Source organism: Lithobates pipiens, unplaced genomic scaffold (genome assembly GCF_037356315.1).
Source record: "Lithobates pipiens isolate NorthernLeopardFrog02 unplaced genomic scaffold, aLitPip1_a1.2 Scaffold_19, whole genome shotgun sequence".
Lineage (NCBI taxonomy): Eukaryota > Metazoa > Chordata > Amphibia > Anura > Ranidae > Lithobates > Lithobates pipiens.
This window is the reverse complement of record NW_027507764.1, coordinates 516,189,391-516,206,519: the sequence shown is the minus strand read 5'-3', so window position 1 is coordinate 516,206,519 and position 17,129 is coordinate 516,189,391. Positions and strand designations below refer to the sequence as shown.

Genomic DNA, 17,129 nt, shown 5'->3' with positions numbered 1-17,129 from the left:
GCTAGGTTCTCCACCTGGGATATTTTATATATATATATATATATATATATATATATATATATATATATATATATATACTGCATATATATATTTATTTCACTTATTTGCCAAAGCCGCACTGAAGTTCAGCCTAAAGTTGGGCAGACAGAGCCACCTGGACCAACACCCTCTTATGCATTTTATTCAATGATTAGCCTAATTCTAAATTCGGGATTAAAGAGCGGGAAGGTATATGTGCAGTGTATGTTACCCTAAATATTATTTTGCTTGTTTTGGGTAATTTGTTTAGCCACCACAGACCCTGATCAATCACACCTTTCCACAACTTGTCTCTGTCACGCGTTGACAGAGGCTTTGTATTTATCTTGGTCTCATCACTCCAGATTCCCAGTAGTCACCTTGTTTTTTCAGCATGGGCCCTGGCAAATTCTAGGTGGCCTTTTTTGTGCATGGGCTTTAAAAAGGCTTCCTTCATGGACGACACCCATGCAATGGAATCCTCTGCAGTGTATGCCATATTGTATCACAGGAAACAATCACCCCAGTTTGACTTTCTACTTCTTTAGCTAACTGCAGTGACCTTGCATGGAGATTTTCTTCAACCCTTCTCATCAGAAGACACTCCTGTCAGGGTGTTAACTTCCGTGGATGGCGTGGATGTCTCTATGAGATGGTTGCAGTTCCATCTTTGTTACACTTTTGTATAACTTTTGCTACAGTATTTTGACTCATAAGTAAAGCTTTGCTGACCTTCTTGTAGCCTTCACCTTTCTCGTGTAAATAAATTATTTTTTGTTCTCAGGCCTTGTGACATTTCTCTTCCATATGGTACCATTGCTGACAGCATGAGCTGGAAAGGGGTTTTCTTTGTTAACCTCTTGCTTACTGAGCACTTAAACCCCCTTCTTGCCCAGGCTAATTTTCAGCTTTCAGTGCTGTTACACTTTGAATGACAATTGCACGGTCATGTTACAGTATACACAAATTAAATTTTTATATTTTTTTTCACACAGATAGAGCTTTCTTTTGGTGATATTTAATTGCTGCTGGGTTTTTTATTTTTTGCTAAATAAAATGAAAAAGGGCCGCAAATTAAAAAAAAAAAAAAAAACTGTTTCATAGTTTGTTATAAAATGTTGACAGAAGACGGTGATTGGCTTATTTTTCCCTCACGCTGACAGTGTGAGGAAAAAAAAATACTGATTACCGAGCTTCTGTTTACATCACCTGATCAGCCGTCATTGGCTGACAGCTGATCACGTGCTAAGGGGCCAGGATCGATCCCCTACTCAGATCTGTGATCAGTCAAGTCTCGTAGACTCGGTGATCACCAAGTGCGCCTCGTGCGACCCGCCGGGACATGCAGACAGCGCATGCTTGGGAGGACGTCCATGGATGCCCTCCCAGCAATTAAGGCCCGCGCTGTAACCGTCTTTCGGCTATAGTGCGGGTGGCAAGTAGTTATGTAAGACCCTTTTATAATCAACTCTCTGCTGGATACCTGTTTAATGAATAAATAGATTCACCTGTAGTTGAATTCTTGTTAATTAGAATTTTCCCTTTACTGGAACTAAGGGGCAAAGCCCAACCCCTGAAAAGCAATCCCACACCATAATCCTCCCTCCACCAAAATATTTGGAGGGCTGGCCCAATACGTTTGGCAACATAATGTGGATGAGCGAGTTTTGGGTGGAGGAACTTGACTGGCCTGCACAGAGTTCTGACTTCAACCCAATAGAACACCTTTGGGATGAATTATAGCCAGGCCTTCTTATCAAACATCAGCGCCTGACCTCACAAGTGTGCTTCTGGAAAAATGTTCAAACATTCCCATAGAGACACTCCTAAACTTTGTGGACAGTCTTCCCAGAAGAGTTGAAGCTGTTATAGCTGCAAAGGGTGGGCCAACTCAATATTGAACAATACGGACTTAGACTGGGATGCCATTAAAGTTCATGTGCATGTAAAGTTAAGTGTCCCAGTACAATATAGTATGATATATAGCTATATATGTTACCATATCGTGAGATATATAAATGTATATATATATATATATATATATATATATATATATATATATATATATATATATATATATATATATATATATTGTATATATAACATTCTATATACTCAGAGTCTTCAACATCCTGTTTACCAAAATGAATCTGTAGCTAAGACAGAAATACCAAAAGACAAAACCATTGCCATTAAAGCAAAAAAGAAAAAAAAGCAATCACCCATAATAGTGGGAAACATCCCAATCAAAAGATAGACATTCCAGTACAGGTGTATTCAATGTATAAATCAGACAACTTCACAACAACATAATATAGAAAACCAGTCTCCTCCTCTGACAAGTCTGTCTATATCCTGAACAATCTGTATCTTCAAAGAGCCTTTGTCTCCACTGTGAAAAACTATGTAACTATAAAATGTTTAGACAAATTTCTTGTTATTGAAAGTTCTGATTTATATGGCTATTTTGGCAATTAACCGCTTGCCGACCGTCTCACGCCAATATGCGTTGGCAGAAGGACTCATACAGAAAAAACTACCATACCTTGCAAAAATTAAAACAAAAAAGTGTGGCGCTTAGGTGGCAACAAACCACATGAACCAGTAAGGCACTAATTCAAGCAAAGAAAAGTACATACACTTAAAAAAAAAAAAAAATATGTATAAATTCTGTTATATATCAAGAGATCTTACTCCCAGGTGGAAGAGTACATGAACCTCATGCACATAAAAGGTTAAAGTAAATAAAATTAATTTAACATATACAGTCCATCAAGTGAACGTCTAACAGTCCTTGAAATGTGTAATATCAATCACAATTCCAAACTTGAGGTGACGTAAAAAAGGTGAAATTCAACTTCTGATGTGTAGAATAATACCACCACCACCATGATAAAGAAGGGGAGAGAAGGCTTACCAAAAGACGTGGACTCAGAGGAAGGCTTACGCCTCTCGAGTCATATGGGCCTGTAGGTTAGCAAACCAGATAATCATACATCTAGTGTGTAATCTCCCGCAAGTCTTCAGGTCATGAAATCATCTGTAGCGATCCTCCTATAGTGCTCACCCCACGAAAATAGGGGGCTCAGGTATCAAAGACCATGTAAGTAAAAAACTAGCATAGCGTGATACCGTTTAACATCCAATTTATTAAAAAATAATAATAAAATTACACTCACATTTGGTTCAATCGTAATAACATAGTCAGAAAGTAGCAATGTCTGTAAGGGGGTCCACGCGACGCGTTTCAACTAAAAAGTCGTGCTCTGGGGTATCTTCAAAGAGCCTTTATCTCCACTGTGAAAAACTATGTAACTATAAAATGTTTAGACAAATTTCATGTTATTGAAAGTTCTGCTTTATATGGCTATTTTGGCAATTAACCGCTTGCCGACCATCTCACAACAATATGCATTGGCAGAAGGGCTCATACAGGCAAACTACCATACCTGTACGTTGAACTTTAAGAGGTGGCCTGCGGCCGCATGTGCACCAAGCGGCGCACGCCTGCGGCAAGCTCCGTGAGTCGGGTAGCGGGTCCCGTGGACTCGATCTCCACGGGGATACCTGAGATCGTCTCACGGAGAGGAAGAATGGGAGATGCTAATGTAAAATTGCATCTCTCCATTCTGCCTAGTGACATTGTCACTGATCTCTGCTCCCTGTGATCGGGAGCAGAGATCAGTGAATTGTCACACACAGCCACACCCCCCCAGGTTGGAAACACTCCCCAGGACATACGTAACCCCTACACTGCCCCTTAGTGGTTAACCCCTTCACTGCCAGTGTCATTTACACAGGAATCAGTGCATTTGTATAGCACTGATTGCTGTATAAATGACAATGGTCCCAAAAATGTGTCAAAAATGGCTGATGCTGATCGCCACCATTACTAGTAAAAAAAAAAGTTATTAATAAAAATGTCATAAAACTATACCCTATTTTGGAAACGCTATAACTTTTGCGCAAACCAATCAATAAACGCTTATTGCGATATGTAGAAGAATGCGTATCGACCTAAATTGAGGAAAAAAATTTTTTTTATATATTTTTGGGGGATATTTATTATAGCAAAAAGTAAAAAATAATACGTTTTTTTTTCAAAATTGTAGCTATTTTTTTGTTTATAGTGCCAAAAATAAAAACCGCAGAGGTGATCAAATACCACCATAAGAAAGCTCTATTTATGGGAAACAAAGGACGTCAACTTTGTTTGGGAGCCATGTATTACGACAGTGCAATTGTCAGTTAAAGCGACGCAGTACCGAATCACAAAAAGTGCTCTGGTCTTTGGCCAGCAAAACCATCTGGGGCTTAAGTGGCTAAAAACAGATGGCAAAAAAAAAAAATCTTCCCTACTATGTCGTCTTTAGCCATACTTTCCATTCCTTATTGACTCCAATGCATGAATGCAACATGGTGAACTTCCCAAAATCTTTAGCATTTCATAGAAATTTTGGGAAAGCTCTCAATTTTGCTCATCCCAAGCCAGAAGTCAATGGTACAGTCTACTTTCATTCACCAATAAGTAACATATTAACTGCTTAAGGACAGCCTCCTGCACATTTACGTCGGCAGAATGGCACGGCTGGGCACAAGCATGTACAGGTACGTTGCTCTTTAAGTGCCCAGCTGTGGGTCCTGAGCTCCGTGACCACGGGAACCGCGGACCCGATCACTGCTGGTGTCCCGCGATTGGGTCACAGAGCTGAAGAACGAGGAGAGGTCTGTGTAAACAAACCTCTCCCCGTGCTTCCTACTGTGGCTGTCACCGATCGTCTGTTCCCTGTTATAGGGAAAGACGATCAGTGATGTCACATGCCAAGCCATGCACCCCTACAATAAAAAAAAACACACAACGTCACATATAACCCCTTCCTACCCCCTAGTGGTTAACTCCTTCACTGCCAGTGCCATTTACACAGGAATCAGTGCATTTAAATAGCACTGATTGCTGTATAAATGACAATGGTCCCAAACGTGTAAAAAAATGTCTGATGTGTCCTCCATAATGTCGCAGTCACAATAAAAATCACTGATCGCCGCCATTGCTAGTAAAAAAAAAAAATATTAATAAAAATGCTATAAAACTATCCCCTATTTTTTTAAACGCTATAAATTTTGCGCAAAACAATCAATAATCGCTAATTGTGATTTTTTTTTTTACCAAGAATATGTAGAAGAATATGTATCAGCCTAAACTGAGGAAAAAAATGTTTTTTATATATTTTTGGGGGATATTTATTATAGCAAAAAGTAAAAAATATTGAATTTTTTTCAAAATTGTCGCTTTATTTTTATTTATAGCGCAAAAAATAAAAACCGCAGAGGTGATCAAATACCCCCAAAAGAAAGCTCTATTTGTGTGAAAAAAAGGACGCTAATTTTGTTTGGGAGCCATGTCGCACGACCGCGCAATTGTCAGTTAAAGCGACGCAGTGCCGAATCGCAAAAAGGTGCCTGGTCCTTTGACTGCAAATTGGTCCGGGGCTTAAGTGGTTAAGCTCGGTGTATCCTTTACGGAGTGAAGGTCATAGGATAGTAAAAATAAAAAGTCCTTAAAGTTAAATCATGTTAGAACTGTACTAAAGTTGGCTAATACAGGAGCTTATACACAGTAGATGACATGGTTTAGAATGCAATTTATCAAACAGAGAGAATGGGTATCACTGTATTAATGTATATGGTGGTGTAAAACAGATGGATTTGACCTATGAACCAAAAGAGAAGAGAATCAAGTCAGCATAAATAGAAGTAGCACGGTGTCATTATTCCATACAGACCTGGCGGCAGTTCCACTTAGAAACGTAGTAATCGTCAACTTATATTTTACCAAACATGACATTGTAGAGAGGAAAGGTAATATGGAATGTATTGCAGCTTGTTATGCTCCAGACAAGATAATAGAAGTTAATAGCAAGCCAGAAAAGTAATGGGACCCAAGGGTAACTTCAGGCATTTATCTTAACTTGTTCTCATCAAGAAAGGAACACAGGAAAAAGAACTTCCAATACAAGGAGTGAGTTCAAGGTCACAAAGAAAAATGGCTAACATTCCAATAATAAATATATGACCAAATGATGGTTCATCGTATTACCAATGCAAAAATATGTACTACAAACCAGGCGAGTGACTTAAATGCATATTTTTTATGTGCAGGAATATTTTTTGGTAAATAAGAAGTATAAGAAGTATAAAGCAGTTAATGTTTCATACAAGTTTCACATTTGCCTCGGCCAGTAGAATTGGTCTGTAGACCTCCAGCAGAACCTTATTGTCTAATATCGTGAAGAGGACAAGATAAAAGGCCAATAGTGGAAATTCAGGCTGTGGATTGGGGTGGGGTGGCCACGGTGTGCAAAAGCAACGTGTATCAACTCCAGCCCTATATGTGTTCATAATATTCATATTGGGAACAGCTGTGGTAATTGGACATGATCGAGAAATTGAAGTAAATGGAAGTAATGGAAGTAAAGCTAGTAATGGAAAATTGGCTCATCCACTTATCTGGCATTCTCTACTTGCTTTGCATATATTAATTTGCCCAGAAATATTAGTAAAATGAAAAAAAGACCACTTACTTCTTCATTAAAGGTTGTAAAGGTAGAAGTTTTTTTTTTATCTTAATGCATTCTATGCATTAAAGAGAAGGTACAGCCCCCCCCCCCCCCACCACCAAAACATTAACAGCTGCAAATACTGAAACTGCTGACTTTTAAAATTAGGACGCCTACCTGTCCAGGGACCTCAGCCAATTTTCCAGTCGGTTCTCGGGTGCTGCCGCCGCCATTCGTGGTAAGGGAAAGCTACCCTACTGCTCATGCACAGAGCGCACTGCGCTTTCTAACTGGCCCCAGTGGTGGAGGAAGAAGGAGGGGGGCAGAACTTCTGGGGGACCTTGCCGCATCTCGCCGTAGCCAGGTCTCCCGGAAGTGGGGATGGGTACCTGTAGAAAACAGGGAGGAAGCAAACAAGCGGAGCTTTCACTTTTAAGTGGACCTCCACTTTAGAATAAAAAACTGTCAGTGTGTAGCAGCCCCTCCATTCTTACCTGAACCCGATCTCGATCCAGTGATGTACACGAGTGCCTCAGCCATTCAGGAATCTCCCTCCTGATTGGCTGAGACACAGCAGCGGCCCCATTGGCTCCCACTGCTGTCAATCAAAGTCAGTTAGCCAATGAGGGAAGAGAGGGGACAGGGCCGAACCGTGGCTTTGTGTCTGAATCAGGTGCCCTCATAGCGAGCTGCTTTCTGTGGGGGCACTCGGCAGGAGGTAGGGGCCAGGATCAAAGAAGAGGGACAGAGAAGAGGAGGATCTGGGCTGCTCTGTGCAAGACCATTACACAGAGGAGGTAAGTATAACATGTTTGTTATTTTTAAAGAAAAAAAAAACGGGACTTTATTATCACTTTAACTAGTTGCTGACCGCCGGCCGTCAAATGACGGCCAGGCGGCGCAGCTATTGTGGCGGGAGGCCGTCATATGACGGCCTCCCGTTTAAACAGGGATGCGCGCGATCGTGCGCGCGCATCCCTGTTTCTTCGGTGGCGGCGTGTCACGGAGACACCGCTCGCCACCGAAGGGGGTGAACAGCCATTCGTTATGGCTGTTTACCACGTGATCGGCCGTGATGAAGTCACGGCCGATCACAGATGGTCACACCCCGTACGTGCACGGCGCATGCGCGCGATCGCGCTGCGCGTGCACGTCGGTGGCGGCGTGTTCCCCGGGAACACTGCTCGTCACCGACACTGGTAAACAGCCATTGGCTGGCTGTTTACCCACGTGATCGGCTGTGATCCTTTCACAGCCGATCACTAAATTGTAAACAAACCGCGGTAACGGGATGTTACCGGGTTCTCCTCCTCACACACCGATCGTGTGTGAGGAGGAGATTGCGGTAACATCTCGTTACCGCATACAGTGTACACCAAACATACTGATTGCCCCCCCCCAATAAAGAGGACCTGTCACCACCCCTCATAGTACCTGTCAATCACAGTCCATCAGAGTACCTGTCACAGTCCATCAGAGTATTTGAGTACCTGTCCCAGTCCATCAGAGTATTTGAGTACCTGTCCCAGCCCATCAGAGTACCCGAGTACCTGTCCCAGCCCATCAGAGTACCCGAGTACCTGTCCCAGCCCATCAGAGTACCCGAGTACCTGTCCCGGCCCATCAGAGTACCCGAGTACCTGTCCCGGCCCATCAGAGTACCCGAGTACCTGTCCCAGCCCATCAGAGTACCCGAGTACCTGTCCCAGCCCATCAGAGTACCCGAGTACCTGTCCCAGCCCATCAGAGTACCCGAGTACCTGTCCCAGCCCATCTGAGTACCCGAGTACCTGTCACAGTTCATCTGAGTACCCGAGTACCTGTCCCGGCCCATCAGAGTACCCGAGTACCTGTCCCGGCCCATCAGAGTACCCGAGTACCTGTCCCGGCCCATCAGAGTACCCGAGTACCTGTCCCGGCCCATCAGAGTACCCGAGTACCTGTCCCGGCCCATCAGAGTACCCGAGTACCTGTCACGGCACATCAGAGTACCCGAGTACCTGTCACGGCACATCAGGGTACCCGAGTACCTGTCACGGCCCATCAGGGTACCCGAGTACTTGTCACGGCCCATCAGGGTACCCGAGTACCTGTCACGGCCCATCAGGGTACCCGAGTACCTGTCACAGTCCATTAGAGTACCGAGTACCTGTCACAGTCCATTAGAGTACCGAGTACCTGTCACGGTCCATTAGAGTACCGAGTACCTGTCACAGTCCATTAGAGTACCGAGTACCTGTCACAGTCCATTAGAGTACCGAGTACCTGTCACAGTCCATTAGAGTACCGAGTACCTGTCACAGCCCATCTGAGTACCCGAGTACCTGTTCCAGTCCATCTGTGTACCAGAGTACCTGTCACCGCCCTTCAGAGTACCCAAATACCAGTCACCAAACCATCAGAGTACCTGCCACCAGGCCATCAGAGTACCTGAGTACTTGTCACCAGGCCATCAGAGTACCCGAGTACCTGTCACCAGGCCATCAGAGTACCCGAGTACCTGTCACCAGGCCATCAGAGTACCCGAGTACCTGTCACCAGGCCATCAGAGTACTCGAGTACCTGTCACCAGGCCATCAGAGTACCCGAGTACCTGTCACCAGGCCATCAGAGTACCCGAGTACCTGTTCCAGTCCATCTGAGTACCCGAGTACCTGTCACAGTCCATCTGAGTACCCGAGTACCTATCTCCAGCCCATCAGAGTACCCGAGTACCTATTTGCAGCCCATGTCTCATAGAATATACGTTGGGGTGTTTACTTTCCAAAATGGGGTCATTTTGTGGGTAATTTCACTGTCCTGGTGGTCCAGGACCTTCAAAAGTGTGATGGGTAGGAATGAAATGAGATGTGTCATTTATGCTCCTAGAACGCCTGAACGTACTACTTCAATGTTCGGTCTCTCTATGTGGCCAGGCTGTGTAAAAGTCCTACACATGTGGTATCGCCATACTCGGGAGGAATAGCAGAATGTATTTTGGGGTGTAATTTTTGCTATATACATGTTATGTGTTAGAAATATCTTATAAATTGATCATTTTTGTGTAAAAAAAAATGCGTTTTAATTTTTTTCCACATATTCCAAAAACTTCTGGAAAAAAATGAACCGTTCAAAAGACTCATTATGCCTCACAGATTATACGTTGGGGTGTTTGCTTTCCAAAATGGGGTAATTTTATGGGAAATTCCATTGTGCTGGTACTCCAGGGCCTTCAAAAGTGTAATAGGTGGTTGAGAAATGAGATGCGTAATTTTTGCTCATAGAACGTCTGAAGGTACTACATCAATGTTAGTGCTCTGTATGTGGCCAGGCTGTGTAAAAGTCTCACACACGTGGTATCGCTGTACTCAGGAAGAGTAGCAGAATGTATTTTGGGGTGTAATTTTGGCTATATACATGCTATGTGTTAGAAATATCTTATAAATTGACAATTTTGTGTAAAAAAAAATGCGTTTTAATTTTTTTCCACATATTCCAAAAACTTCTGGAAAAAAATTAACCATTCAAAAGACTCATTATGCCTCACAGATTATACGTTGGGGTGTTAGCTTTCCAAAATGGGGTGATTTTATGGGAAATTCCATTGTCCTGGTACTCCAGGGCCTTCAAAAGTGTAATAGGTGGTTGAGAAATGAGATGCGTCATTTTTGCTCGTAGAACGTCTGAAGGTACTACATCAATGTTGGTGCTCTGTATGTGGCCAGGCTGTGTAAAAGTCTCACACATGTGGTATCGCGGTACTCGGGAAGAGTAGCAGAATGTATTTTGGGGGGTAATTTGTTGTATACATATGCTGTGTGTGAGAAATAACCTGATAGTATGACAATTTAGTAAAAAAAAATAAAAAAAAATAAAAAATCTTCATTTTGCAAAGAATTGTGGGAAAAAATGACAACTTAAAAAAACTCACCATGCTACTTACTTAATACCTTGGGATGTATACTTTGTAAAAAGGGGTCATTTGGGGGGTATTTGTACTTTCCTGACTAGTTAGAGTCTCAAGAAATTAGGTACACCTGATGTACTGAAGGCCTGATCAGAAGTGATGAATTTTCAGTGATTGGCACCATAGATTGTAGACTCTATAACTTTCACAAAGACCAAATAATATATACTAATGTGGGTTATTTTTACCAAAGATATGTAGCAGTATAAATTTTGGCCAAAATTTATGAAGAAAAATTACTAATTAGCAAAAATTTATGACAGAAACGAAGAAAAAGGCATTTTTTTCACAAAATTTACGTTTTATTTTATTTATAGCACAAAAAATAAAAAACCCACTAGTGATTAAATACCACTAAAAGAAAGCTCTATTTGTGTGGAAAAAAGGACGCAAGTTTCATATGGATACTGTGTTGGATGACTGAGTAATTGTCATTCAAAGTGTGAGAGCGCTGAAAGCTGAAAATTGGTCTGGTCAGGAAGGTGGTTAAATGCTGGCTGACAATGTCCCCACCAAAAAGGCCTCTAGTTATGGTTTGAGAATCCGTGTCCCTGTAACATGAGTGTCCAAATATGGAAAATTCTACAAACATTTAACATCAAATTCAAATTCTTTAGGCGATAAAGGAATACGAAGGATAATGAATTTTGAATAAATGAATATTACACTATTCACCAAAGACACCTTATCATCACACCAAGATGATTTTGGATATCCAGGTTTGGATAGCTAATTACAAAAACTACTGCATTAAGAGTTGACCTCTCCTTTTTAGAACATCGTGCACTCTTCTGGGAAGCATCTCCACAAGATTTAGGAATATCTATGTGAGGTACTTCTGCCCATCCATCTAAAAATATTTGTGAGGTCATACTAAAGGTAAATTGCAATTTTTAGCACGACATTGTGTCGGACAGATCGGACACTTTTAACACTTTTTTGGGATCACTGAAATTTATACAGCGATCAGAGCTACAAATAGCCACTGATTACTCTATAAATGTGACTGGTAAGGAAGGGGTTAACACTAGGGGGTGATCAAGGGGTTAAGTGTGTTCCCTGGGAGGTGTTTCTGACTGTACGGGGCTGGGCTGACTGGATGAGGAGAAAGATCGCTGTTCTTAGTGATTGGATCTCTCTCTAACTCCCCTGGCAGAACAGGGATCTGTCTGTTTACATTGACAGATTCCCATTCTGACTCTCTTTCCAGCAATCACGGGTGGCCGGCAGACATCACGGACGCCGGCAATGCGCATCGGGTCCCCTGCCATACAACAGGTTCACGTGCGCCCCTGCTACGGCTCCTTGAAGGAGCCGACGCACACCTAAGGCGATTTGCGGGAATGTGCAGACCTGCTGCCATATAAGGACGGCGGCTGGTTGGCAAATGGTTAATGTTTGAATAGAGTAAGGAAGGATGACCCCCTGTTTTATTTTAAAGTCTATGTGAACCCTTTTCTTGTAAAACAACTCAGTTTAAAATAGAAATGAAAGGTAAGATGTTTGTGTATATCGATATAAAAACATTCTAAATACTTCATTTTTTTTTTTTATAAATTATTACATAATCTCTGTTCTCAGCTGCATAAGGGACTTGGAGAGGTAGGGGTGCAGTAGCAGCATTACACTGATCTTCCCTGTGAGTAGCTGTGAGGGGGGGGGGGAACGTGTCAACACAAATGTTGGCCATTGGGGGACAGACAGGCTGTTCTCCAGCACAGCCAGAAAACTGACTACACTGGGATGGATGTCTTCTCATGCCTGGAGTGGTCAATCTGAAATATGAAAGGAGGGGGACTAGAAGGATCACCAGGTATTTCACACAAAGTATGCAATAGATGGAGAACAGAATACTTTTTAATACAAGTATATGGTACAACAGACACATATCAGCAATATAAATTGTTGGGGTAACAGATTTTTTTTAAATACTATGCCCCTAATAAGAGGATTTCTTCTCACTTCCTATCATGCTGACCTACAACAAATTTCTTGGAAAAATCAAGGACAAGGACACATACAACAATAAAAGGTAGATGGAGATTGTAGAAAATCCCCACACTATACAAATAAAATGTGGCTGGACTTCCATTTTGTATAACTTTTTTTAATATTGGGATCATTTATCTGGCAAATTAATCGTATCACTGAACACCAGTCAAGCTTATTAATACATACAGCATCTCACACATTTCTGTAAATATTTTATTATATCTTTTCATGTAACAACACTGAAGAAATGACACTTTGCTACAATGTAATGTAGTGAGTCTACAGCTTGTATAACAGTGTAAATTTGCTGTCCCCTCAAAATAACTCAACACACATCCCTTAAGCACTTTAGCCCCGGAAGAATTTACCCCCTTCCTGACCAGAGCACTTTTTACGATTCAGCACTACGTCGCTTTAACTGACAATTAAGCGGTCGTGCGACGTGGCTCCCAAACCAAATTGTCGTCCTTTTTTTCCCACAAATAGAGCTTTCTTTTGGTCATATTTGATCACCTCTGCGGTTTTTATTTTTTGCACTATAAACAAAAAAATAGCGGCAATTTTTAAATAAAACGCATTATTTTTTTAGTTTTTGCTATAGTAAATATCCCCCAAAAATATGTAAAAAAAAAAGTTTTTTCCACAGTTTAGGCTGATACATTTTCTTATACATATTTTTGGTAAAAAAAATCGCAATAAGCGATTATTGATTAGTTTGCGCAAAAGTTATAGTGTTTACAAAATAGGGGATTGTTTTATGGGCTTTTTATTAACATATATATATATATATATATATATATATATATATTTCCTTTTTTTTAAATGACAGCGATCAGCGATGTTTATCGTGACTGCAACATTATGGTGGACACATCGGACATTTTTGACAAATTTTTGGGACCATTGTCATTTATACAGCAATCAGTGCTATACAAATGCATTGATTCCTGTGTAAATTACACTGGCAGTGAATGGGTTAACCACTAGGGGGCAGTGTATTGGTTAACTGTGTCCTGGGGCATGTTTCTAACTGTGGGGGGAAGGGCTGTGGGTGACATGTCACTGATCTCTGCTCCCGATCACAGGAAGCAGAAATCAGAGACGCTGTCACTAGGCAGAACGGGGAGATGCTTTTTTACATTAGCATCTCCCCATTCTTCCTCCCCGTGATGCGACCTGACTTGCAGAGCTTGCCGCGGGTGCCCGCTGGTCGCCTCTTAAAGGGCAACATACAGGTACGTGATTCTGCCTGTATGAGCCCTTCTGCTGACATATATTGTCGTGAGGCGGTTGGCAAGCGGTTAATGTCTAAACCGCCGGCAACAAAAGTGAGTAAACCCCCAAGTGAAAATGTCCAAATTGGGCCCAATTAGCCATTTTCCCTCCACGGTGTCATGTGAGTCCTTAGTGTTACAAGGTGTCGGGTGTGAATTGGGAGCAGGTGTGTTAAATTTGGTGTTATTGCTCTCACTGTCTCATACTGGCACCTCATGGCAAAGAACTCTCTGAGGATCTGAAATGTCAACACACTGCAGTGCAGGCAGTTAAATAAATTGTTTTTGATAAGTTCGAATAAAGAAAAAAACCTAAACACTGCAATACAACACAGCATAGGTGCGCAACGCACACCAGGAGGCTTGGGTTATGCATAGAATAATGCATGCCCACAGGTGTATATGGGTCCTACAAGAGTAGCAGCTGGCCAATGTGGTAATCTCTCAGTCTGCTCTCTTCTCCTAGCTGCATGTTCTTTGTTAACACACTGCCATGTCGAAAGTCCTACCCCTCCCTCTCACAGAAAAGAGTGTATAGTGGCGCTAGATGGGTGTATTGGGCACATATAACATGAAATACATTATAAGTGTTAAAGTAGATGCACTTGATGACAGCACCCTAATTCTTCGTTTCCACTGATCGGAGTGGTTCGGAACGGTTTGGGTTGGCTCGGTATGGTACGGTACGCTATTTTGAGTGTTTCCATTATGAAAGCGACCCATACAACCGAACCATACCACACCATGGTCCTGCTTCAGATGTGGGGTATGGTATGGTTAGGGCAGAGCTACTGGCGTCACGTGATACACTCCACTGATTGGCGGACAGAAAAACGTCAATGCACACGTCAGAGGAAAGCCCAAAACAAACACCGTATGGCCCCTGGCGGTCTGACTTGCAGCGGAAATGATCATCCAAAAAGGCCGGACCATTCTAACCCTTCCAAACTGTACCGACCCGAACCATTCCGCTCACTGGAAATTAGGCATTAGAGTGAAGCAGCAGACTCTGTGGGTAAAAGCAGGAACAGAGAGGTGCCAGACTCAGTGCAGCATATCATAGTTGTGTGATTCAATGTTGTGAAAGAACTCCATGGTTGTAACCTATGACATCCTCTACAGCTCACCATAAATGGCTTCAAAAGCAAAGTCATACCAGAAAAGAGTGTATAGTGGCACTAGGTGGGTGTATTGGGCACAAATAACATTAAATACATGACTTCCAATACCCTTTCTACAACAATGACAACCAAATCTATCCCATCAGTCTCTTCACGAATCACTAATTTACTAAACGACATATCAGTCTAGACCACTGTCACACCACTTCCTCAAACTTAATTGATCCAAAACCAAGCTCATAATATTTCCTCCCCCACATGCCTCTTCCTCCGACTTCTCTGTCAAGATCAAAGGCACAACTATCAACCTGTCCCTAAATGCCAGGGTGAAAGGTGTTAACCTGGACCTGAACTATCCTTTCAGCCCCACATCTAATTGCTGTCCAAATGTCGCCGCATTGACCTACGCAACATCTCCAAAATATGCTCCTTCCTAACCAATGACACCAATGACACAAGCTTCCAATTCACTCCCTGGTCATCTCTCGCCTTGACTACTGCAACTCCCTCATCACTGGCTTACCTTTACATAGACTATCCTCTCTTCAGCCCATCATGAATGCTGCTGCCTGACCCATCCACCTTACCAACCAATCAGTGCCTGCTACTCCTCTCTGACAATCCCTCCACTGGCTTCCACTCACCCGACAAATTCAATTCAAAATACAAACAATAACTTACAAAGCCATCCACAACTCAGACCCCCAGCTACATCACTAACCTAATCACAAAATACCAACCAAATCATTCTCTTCTTTCCTCCAAAGACATTCTGCTCTGTAGCTCCCTCGTCACCTCCTCCTATGCTTGCCTCCAAGACTTCTCCCAAGCCTCTCCCATCCTATGAAATTCCCGACCCCAATCTGTCAGACTGTCTTATACTCTGTTCACTTTTAGGTGATCCCTGAAAACCCATCTCTTCAGAGAGGCCTATCCTGCCCCCACCTAACAACTTAGCTCTTTACCCACAGTTATTACCGTTTGTATTTCTTGACCATCCCTCTTAGATTGTAACCCCTAATGAGTAGGGTCCTCCGATTGCTCCTGTATTTACCTGTATTGTAACTGTACTGTCTGCCCTCATGTTGCTGAGGACATAAAGCAGTATATTATTATACTGCACAATAATAATAATAATATATTGCTTTTTGGGGGAAAGAATTTGCAGAAAGCTGTCAATATTCCAAATGCTGCAAATGCTGCAAATGCATTTACTATATTTTATTTATTATTGTGTTAAGGGTCCTTTGTTTTCAGATATTGTTCATATAGCAACTAGGAAATAACCCTGTGTGGTCTAAAAACACTGCATGTTCTTACATTTGAAAGTAGAGCTTGGAGTGCTGGAAGCTTTTTTCTGAGGTTTGCTTGTATGGTGCTATCAGTCTAAGGATACAGCAGCCATATGGAAGTGTTCTGACTGCTCTTTGGTTATGTGGTTTGGCTGAGTTATTTGTAAGGAGAGAGGACAGTTTGATATCTGCTCACATATAGAATTACAGGGATGATAGATGCAGTCATAGGTAACTGCATCTGTCAATGCATGAGGTCAGAGGCTGGCTGCTATTATTTTCCCGGTGTGATCCAGATGTTTAGATCCAACAGATTCGGTCATATGTGTGTTCACCAAATCAGGTAATTCAAGGGAACCAATAGTCTGTTTTTAGTGAGTAAATATTTTGGCTTTTATTGTTAAAATGTACCTGAAGGAATTTGTACCTGTTGTTAGTTAGTTAGTTAGTTAGTTAGTTAGTTAGTGAATTTGGACTGTAATATTTCATATACACTTTGGGAAGCACAGTAGAGCCTTCTAAGTACAGATTGTGTCTGCGCGTCTCATCCCAAAATAAAAGGCATACCGTATATACTCTAGTATAAGCTGAGTTTTTCAGCCCATTTTTTTAGGCTGAACCCCCCCCCCCCCCTCGGCTTATACTCGAGTGAGGGTACCCATCTGCAGCCGTACCTTTGATTACTAAAAACAGCGGTTGTGTCTCCCACTGTGTTATGCAGTCTGTTTGATAGCCGTCCATTGTAACAAAGCCCAGCCTCCTCCTCGTCCGTGATAGAGTAACACTGATACAATGCTGGGAATCTGTATCAGTGTACCGTCTATCATGGGCGAGGAGGAGGCAGGACTTTGTTACAAAGAACAGCCACCAAACAGACTGCATAACACAGTGGGAGACACCAGCTGTTTTAGTAATCAAAGGTAGGGCTC

The 17,129-nt window shown here is 42.2% G+C and overlaps 1 protein-coding gene across 1 annotated transcript in view; it reads left to right on the top strand.

The window, feature by feature from the left end:
• ANGPT1 (angiopoietin 1) overlaps positions 1–17,129 on the top strand; it is a 433,269-nt gene that overhangs the window by 284,253 nt on the left and 131,887 nt on the right. The window lies entirely within an intron of this gene.